Raw genomic sequence first — 9,255 nt, 5'->3', positions numbered from 1 at the left:
CAATGTTGATTCGAATATCGTTTATTTACCTTCAATCAAACGTGCATAGGTAAAACAAAATTCAGAATTTTTATCGAGCAATTTAAAAAGCAAATAGTAGGATTCTGAATTGTAGTCAAATGAATTTCTGTGATTTCGTTTCAGGTTCGAAGGAAGGCGACCGTGTCGAAACATCAACAAGAGTGATCCGTGTTTATGTCCCTTACGCTTGAACTTGAGGTATTCCAAATCGTTTCAGTCTTATCGCGTTCGTCGCGCAGTACACACGGAACTGCTAATCGTTTACCGATGTGATTTTATAATTCGCGTGTTCGTATGTGTAATCGCGTGTGATATAAAGAACAAAGGTGAGTGAACCTGAGGTCCATCGAGAGTGCAAGGTGCAGTGTGGTCATCAGGGTGTAACTCAACGATCGGTGAGTCGCATGTTTTATGATTTATATTTCTTCTTATATTTAGTATACGAAAAATTTCACTGAGCAACGAAATTCGTTTTGCTGTATATGCAGAAATTTTAAATCTCAGCCTTATATCGCTTCACGGAGCTGTGATTATTCGAACATACGGTTTTCAGGATCGTTGGCTTGAAAATAACTGGAGCACGTATTCGTATCCGCGGCTTTCTTTTCGCGCGTGTATTTTGAATAGCCGGCAACCGCGTCGGGACTTGTTTAAATTTTAAATTCTCGTTTAATTTATAATGTTGTTTTCTTCCCCCGCTATAATATCGTAGCGTACAGAGGCGCAGCTTTAGACTCTTTCTCTCGGTTCTCTATCTCCGTCCCGGCATTGTATGCATATCGTTGTTTATTCATTTCCATATTTCCGAGGCGTAGCCGGGGCAAAGAAAGTCGAGTCGAGGCGAGTGCGAGATCCCGAGCGCACGCGCGTTCCCGTAAAACGTGTTTACCTTTTTAAATGTAATACACATTTCATTTTATTTGCCGCCTCATGTAAATTCGTTGCTTGTACACGCGGTAACACGATTTTTCCATCGTCCCGGGCGACAACAACGCCGCGATACCGACGGGAAAATATACCCTGCAACGCGATGCTTTTTCACCTCTCGCACGATCTTGCAATATTCCGCGGCACCCCTGAGTGCCACGTTATTTACCGCGACGCTTCGATCGTATCGCTACGTTACGCAAGCAATCCGGATGGCTAAATGCGACGCGAAAGTGGATGACGCTCGTTTCTTTCTTGACGCGTTATCCTTACTTTTCCTGATAGCACACTTTTCTATTCTATGGCCATTGCGGCCTCACAGCGAAAAATGGGGAGAACCCTCTTTCTCGGTGATTGCTTATTTAACACGTTGACTGGCATGACGTTGACTTCATTTTCAAATTTCAAATTTGGAGCATTATATTTGTCGCAATATTATTTAGATTAATATTTTTCTATGACTTCTATAACATCTAACGTGTTAATTTTTCAATCACCAAAGGTTTGACGCTTCTACGAAGTAGTACAAGTCTATATTTTATTATCTAATAATCCTATCGAGAAATAAAGGAGCACTTGAAATTTTAATAACTCGTTCTATACCGTCGCAAACTCTGATCAGTAAGTATTTATTTTCCAAATACCGATCACGAAACCTGTTGCTGCCGAGCTTGGGGCAAGCAAACGGAGTCCCCAGTGTTCTGGAGACTAATATTGCACGGTCGAGTTCAAGAAATTGTTCCCGAACCTCTTGTGATGATAGAGGAAAATTATGTTATTTGTTATTTATCGTGTTACGAGCTTGTGTAGCACCATCTCCCTTGCGGGATATGAGATCGTACATGTAGGGTGTTCCTTTGTCATCCCCTAACGCTAAGAAAGGACTCCCTTTCAGAAACTTTCGACACAAATTAATTTCGAATCAAGAACAGTTTTATTTCACCGTTGAAATAATATAGTAGCAGCGTGTAACGAGCAGACACGGGAGAATTAAATAGATATTTCGGCAAACAATAGTTCCGGTATAGCGGAGAAGAGAAATCACGCGACGCATTATTTGGCCGAATGAATTTGTGTAAACGAAATGGTTGCAACGCTCTGCGGGCGAATCCCGTGCACCGGTTGAAAATCAATCTTCCTGCCGGCTGGAATTTTCATTCCGGTTTTTTGAAAAGTATTTCCATCCGGGGTGGAATTAACTTACACGGCGTGCACGCTCGCGTTACAGCGTTAATTCGCAACTCGCGGACAGAGGCTCTGTTCCGCTCTCCCTTTGACTCGATTTACCGCAAACTTTTATTAAAATTATCGATTGCCAATACAACACTCGAAAAAAAAATAGGGAGGGTAAGCGAGACAAAAAATAAAAGCAACGCTCGCATAGGTACTACGTATCGTTACAAGCAACGGAACAACCGCAGTCGTGTTTTTCTCGCATTGACTGCATCCCACTGTTGCCCGTTCTTTCCTTTTCCTCTTTTTCAACGAAGATCGGGGTAACAAAGGTACGAACCAATAATAAAAATTCCGTAAAGGCAGCCACGCTATTTCAAACACCGCTTTTTGCGCCACCCTCTTGCAGAAAAGGGTGGAAGGTCAGAGAAGTCTGTTCTCCCGTCTTCTTTTCTCACTTCCTTTCTGCTCCCTGTCGTGTTACGTGCTAGTAAAACGTTCGCCATGCTGAAATATCGTCTCGAAAAACCTCCCTTTTACACGCTCGTTCGCAAATTTTCAAACAAGAGATACATCACGATCAATACACGTTTTGAATATTTTCTAATACGTGTTTCTAAAACTTTGCTGTTATTTCATAAATTCGCTGTTAGAAATAAAGAAACGTTCTGGAGTTGATGGATGCGCACGATGGTCAGCTGGACAGAAAACGTTAGATCGATAGTGAACGATTTCTAATTGCTATTAAATGTTCCGATCGGCGCCAGGACACCGGTAACGCAGACGATATATCAAGAGCTACTTTTGACTTGGCTCTCGCGATAATAAACGCGGCGAGGCTCGTCCAATATTGGCAATTCTCGTGGCCGCAGGTATATGTAGGTGGGTAGTACACGTTTCACCGTCAGCGAACCGGCCAGTTAGCCGTGACCAATATGGAACCGGAGAAAGGGAAGAGAGATTTTTCCTGTGTACCTACGTACACGGTTATATCAGCCGATATTACCAAGGGTCGAAAAACTCGGAAAGACCCTTTCCATCGTTGCCGAGCCAAGCCCTAGGGCTATGTTTGATCAGTTAGTCACTGTTCGGGGACACTCCGAGGATATTGTTACCGATGGCCCCGGTTAATATTCTCGGATTACCATCGTGCCGGGTGCGCGGTTTTTCGAAAATATTCTACCATCAGAGACGGAAGTGACGTTCCATATCGGGGATAGGAAGTTAATGAGAACGGGACCTCGACCACTCGTTTCGTAATTGATGCACTCAACGATAGGTACGCGTTCTTAGGGATTAGGTCGTTTCGAAAAGGGAACAAGTCGGACCTTCGCTTTTAATCCGGGATGCTTTACCGAGTAAACTGACGAATCCGCGTTAACAATGTTCGTTGAACGGGTGCGCGTTCCCGTCGTTAAATCGGGATACAGTTCGTGCACGCAGCGCGCTGGAAGAATGATAAATTCGATGGGTAGTCGTGGAACGGGTGCAGCCTCGAAGCACGATGGTTTATGAGTTTAGAAGAGCTTAATCTCTCGGCAAACCAATATTTTTCTTCCTCTTCCCCTGCGTTTCTCTGTTTCGTTATTATCGTACTTCCTGCCCTCTCGTCGACCGTTCGTTTTTCTCATTTCGAGGCTGAACGCGTGTTCCGGCCGATCGGGGAGCAGCGAGAACCGATGGGATCTTGCGTCTTCGAAAATCCTCGCGACGAGTTCGGTAAAGCGGTGGGTTCGCGATTACGCTTCCAAGAGGCGAACGGTGCACCGATTTTCGCGACTGCATCGGGCCACACGTTCGTTTCCCTTTCACCCGCCCCTCCTCCAGCGACCCACTTCCGTGGGGTTCTACTAATTGAACGCGTAATTGATGAGGCTGCAGTCTGTACTTACACAACGCTCCAATTGTGCTCAGCCAAGCGCCGGCACAGTGTGCCAATATTAGCGATGCACTCGACGTCCCTATAACGGACCCCTCCACGCACAAATAATGCCCCAAGTACCATAAATACTCGACGGCATCCGCAATATGCCCGACCGTCGGTACCGAGAACCTCCACTTTCAAAGGCAACGAGAGTCCTTCAAGGATCCAAGACACGAATACCGAAGGATCTCCCTTTCACCCGCCCCCCTATGCATATGCCACGCTAATGATTTTTTGAGGGGTCAAAGGTGTTTCGCGAGCTTACAATCTACCACCGTCCCTTCGAACGATCGCAGTCCTTTTTTTTTACGCTAACGAGTTCACGTGTTGAAATTGTGTTTAGGGTAGAAAGTGCGTATTATGCGTTCATATTCGTATTCAAAAATGAATCCATGTTTAAATAAAAAAAAGAAGTCATGGAATTACGAATCGATCTCTAAAGCTCGATAAATAATTTTCTCGTTACTTGCAATTACTTACGATACTCACGGTGAAAATAAACGTTCCTCCTTTGTTTTACTTTCCACCACTTAACGGGCAAACTTTTTGTGTGCCAATTAATCGAGTCGGTTCGCGAGCTCCATAAAATTAGCGGCCGGGTGGTCTTAATTTCGCGAGCGTGCTGCTTTTTGCGGCGGTGTATAAATCCACGCGACGCCAGCCGCATAGACTCTTTTCCACGTGCAAATAATGCTCTAAACGTCGCAAATAGCCGACCACTTTCGCGGTATATCTCACTGTCGTTTCGACGTACCCGAGTCGCGGAGAAAACGCGAATGAAAGGATCGCCGAAGAATTTCCGAGACAGGAATACCAAAGGCACGACCGCGACAAATCGTTTTTACATAGCTGTTAGACGTTAGAAATTCGTGGCGAGTTAAGGGACGAATGAAGCGTGATCCTGCATATTTGTCGAGGAAATTATGCGGCCGGAAAAGGAAGTCCACGAATCACGAAGATTCATTCCCTTTTATCACAATGTTTCAATAAATCATACTGTCATTTACAAACTTTCCTTCGTATATTTCATAAAAATGAAATTTTATTTATTTAACACTGGAGTTCAAATGACTGGTTTCCAGTTTTTTATTTTAAATTACAAATTTTATCGAGGCATTTTTGTTGAAAAATCTTTATCTATTTAGTAATCTACATTATTTTCAACTTAAAAATAAAAATTCATAATTTAAATCGAATAAAAATATAATTTTGTCCAGTGAGTAGAATCTAACCAAAACACTGTGTAACATCATTTGTGTCTTTGTTAATAAATCTTGGTCGATCGTGTAAATCGTTGCTGCTCGTTACCCAGGTCCGTGCTACCGTTGTTCGTGATTGTATTTTCAACGAGGCTCATGTTTTCTTTTTTTCTCCGGGGGAGAAAGAGAGAGAGAGACGGGTTGGAGGATCCAACATTCGGCTTGTGTATTCTCGCATCCGTTTCCGTTCCCTCGGCCGTGCCGTATCCCCGACGAAAGTTCTCTGCTCGCTTTCGCGGAAGTTGCTCGAACCTCTCGGAGGCGAATCGAATCCGCCTTCTTATTTATTAAACGATCGCCGGGATAACTCGGTTATTCTCGCCCCGGTGAGATCCCTCAAGAGAAAGGAAACCCGCCTCGAGCGAATATGCCGCGAGATAAATAAATCAAACGTAGGTAACGTCGACGAGCTGCTGTTGCTTTCTCAACACATACGCGATTACGAGAAAAAAAAAAGAGAAATTGAAAGAAGAAGGTGAGGTAAAAAAGAAGCTGCGTGTCCTGGTGCGTGGAAAAAAATGTCCCGAGGGTGGTGAAACCTTGAATACGTTTAACCCGCGTTGTACCAGGGTGGCCTGTTGAAAGTTGTAGTCGCGTACATGAATACAAAAAGTCCGGCTTTATGAGCTTCCGTGTACAGAGAGGGTTGGCCGGGTCTACGGGATGGAAGAAGAACGAGGAGAGGAAGGGTGAACACACGGGGTCGAGTTTGCCCAGGAGAACTTTTATAATACGCACAGGCACGGGGCCATAGATTTGAATTAATTCGGCGGCAAAGTTTTCACCGGCAAATAAAAATAAGTCACTGTATCAATTTAATACCGTTTTATAGTCTGGCCCTGCCTTCTTGGCGGTTACCCTTCGCGAACAAGCGTTTATCGGTCGCTGTTGAAACAAGAAGCGGGGGTGGCCGTGGCTCTTTCGCGTTATATTACTTGGCCCGTTGTTGAAGAATTGGTCAAACATCGGGACTGAAATTACCTCTCCGCTCCCTTCTTTCATTCGTTCGTTCTTTCTTTTCCCTTTCCGTTCTGTTGGGAGAAAATTTTCAAGCGCGGATGAAATTGTCCACGGTACTCTGGCTCTCGGTTGGCAAACAAAAAGTTATTAAAACCGGCTTTATTGCCGGACCTGTACGACGGATCGTCAGCGTCACGTGTTTTACGCGAAGCCCGCTTTAACGGCAAGCAAAATGGACGTTCCCTCGAGAGGAAAGACTGTTTTTACCGTGTACGTACGCGGAGAAAGTTCATGCTTCAACGAGCCTCGACCAGAGTTCCCTTGCGAACAAGAATTATCAGAGACGTAAACGATCATGTTCCGCGGCAGCAGTTTCGGCTTTTTGGCTGATTGGCCCGTTCCAACGGCGAGGGTAGATCTTTATCCGTCGATGTTGAAACGTTCGATGGAACGTGAACGGAAATAGACCGCTACGAAATTAACTCGATCTTAACCAAACGATCGTTGGTCCAGATTTATCGCGATAAACAACCAGTCTTAATTGACTGCAAACTGGACCACCATTCACCGAGGAGTATAATAGTTATTCCACTTTCTCTTTGTTAAATTATTTCATAAAATTATAACGTGACTAGTTAGGACCAGGTAGACTAGAGAATCCTAGATGATAGATAGATCAATATCGTCAAGGGAAAAGGAAGAACGAAGCGCAAGGTATTAAAAATTCGAAGAACAGATGGGGAAACAACGGAGTCCAGAGATAGCGATAACTATCTCTAGCTGGTTGTCCCCGCGTCGTTCTAGTTGTCCCTTGAAAGGAGCATCGATCAAAAGAACCCCCTGTAGTACACCATCTACGTGGCATTGTCTTCGGCAGCGGGACGTCCCTGGACTTGTGTGCGGGCAGGTAACGCAAACAACGGAACAATTTGCCGTGCACTCGTGTCCGGGCTCGGTCGCCTATGCGTAATTCGTTTACCCTTAATTCCTCGTTGAGCCGGCCGTCGAGCGTATTATTCCGACGCATCTCTCGTTGCCCTGGGACTTTGTTTCGCATTTGACCCCCCTTTTCGCGTTAGCCGAGCGCTGGCGCTAGAACGACGCCGCGAGCTGTAGTACATTTTACGGTTGGCTAGCCGGTAATGCAGTAATTAACGTTTCTTTCATGTACTCTGTGTTGCTTTCACCGCTTTAAACCAGCTGCTTGGCGCGAGAACCCGCCTCCACCGCCCCGCCGTCACTGTCCACCGGATCGTGCTTGCACACACTTTAACCCGACGCACAGACGCGAGTATTTACAGAGACATGAGTACGTTCAACCTTTCTCCCTGTTCCCCCTCATGCCCCTCCCTCCTTCTTCTATTTTCACCCTTGTTCCTGTGTTGGTCAGAGCGGAGACCCCGCGGTGAGCGCCCCTTACACTCCGCCCCTTCCGTCCAGTTGAAAAAATAATTACCCCATAAGCCGGACCGTTTCCGCTCGTGGACCTACTCGTATTCTCTACGCTGCTCTACGCTCACGTTGCTCCCGTTGCTGCCCGCCTTGCCCCAGGAATCTGGCTACGAACCAGCCCCTTTCATCGGTGAAACAACGACAGGGTTGACGAGGAATCTTTCATGAATCTGGTCGTTGTTGAATCAGGGGTGAGTTCGTAATGCTGGACAGATTATAGGTTTTTTTTCTTTTCGCTACATTATTCTTTCGGGGATTCGATTGAATTAATTATAGTATCGTTTTGATATTCGATTCTTTCTATTATCCAAGTTTTGATAAATTTACGATTAATATCGAAGGGTTTGCAGAGCGGCAGCGGTTGCCCGTAACCAATCGATGGTCAGAATAATAACAGCGTGTTGCCTGTTTCGTATCCGGATTTACGCTCACTCGTGACTCGGTTATCGCGCCGCAAATCGCTCTCCTATCTCATCCGTGGATCGTTCTGGCAAACCACTCCGCTTCCATCCGCTTGAAATACCAGATTTTAATTCGCGCCCTCGCGATTGCCCTTTTTGCCGGCCCTTTAATACCCGTCTGTCGGGCGCAGAATCGAGCCGTAGAATCGACGACGTCTACTAATTCGCTGCCGAGCGTCTTACAGGAAGCTCGAGGGTCGTTTTCGTGAAACGTCGACGCGAACCGTTCGATCCCGTGGATTATCATAATATTGGAATTCGGTGGATACGAGGGGAGAAGCTCGACCATCCCGAAAGAAACGATTCGCATGCGTGAAAAATGAAACAGTTACGTTCGTCCTATCGCGAGTACATTACCAGACGGTATCTCCTAGATTTTTCCATTCCCTCGGGATGATCGCGCTCGATTGTCGGTTCTTTTATCGGCATATTTTTATTGTTATATCGGAGGCAGGGAAATTGAGCCCGGATCGAGGTGGCGAACGCTTTGCATTCACTGACGTCTCACGTTTTCCTTGATATAAAAACCGTGTTCGATCGGCGATCGAATCGAGCTGGAGAACGCGACAGGCCGAATCGTAAAGCGGGAAATAGAAGAATCGATGGTAACGCGTCGTCGAGGAGGGATCAAAAAATCGGCTGACGGCAGGAAACACGCGAATCTTAAATTTATTTACCCTTCCACGTCTGCCACACTCGTGCTCTCGTTTTTCCTTTTTCCTCTTTTCATCGTCCGACCTTGCTCGACCTACATGTGCGGGGAATAAAACTTTATTGACGCCACCGATCGATGCAATTCGCGCACCACCCTCGAAGAAAAACGTTGCGTGTTGTATTCTTCTGAGGGGATCCTGAACATTTTCCAACTTCGTTTCGTGACTGACCTTTCGCCGATTGAATCGTGGCTCGCGTCGCGACGATCCTTCAATTCCACGCGAGAAAAACCTTGGCAAACTTTTATTGTGTCTGCCAGATTTTCTACAGTTTTTCTTTCGATTTTACTCGTGTACCCTTAGGATCCTGGACCGGGGTAAACTTCGCTAAATTCGGGATAGTTTTCAACTTTTCTTTTCTTGTT

General features: G+C 45.6%; 1 protein-coding gene across 1 annotated transcript in view; it reads left to right on the top strand.

The window, feature by feature from the left end:
* The first annotated feature begins 252 nt into the window (after window positions 1-252).
* Window positions 253-9,255, top strand: part of LOC114871961 (zinc finger C4H2 domain-containing protein) — a 174,189-nt gene continuing 165,186 nt past the window's right edge. Inside the window, exon 1 of the mRNA XM_046286005.1 lies at window positions 253-416. The gene's annotated coding sequence lies outside the window, so the exon portion shown is untranslated. The remainder of the gene's footprint in view (window positions 417-9,255) is intronic.

The sequence above is a fragment of the Osmia bicornis genome, chromosome 6, assembly GCF_907164935.1.
Source record: "Osmia bicornis bicornis chromosome 6, iOsmBic2.1, whole genome shotgun sequence".
Classification (NCBI taxonomy): Eukaryota; Metazoa; Arthropoda; class Insecta; order Hymenoptera; family Megachilidae; genus Osmia; species Osmia bicornis.
Note: the sequence above shows the minus strand (reverse complement) of the source record. Positions and strands in the feature narration are given on the sequence as shown.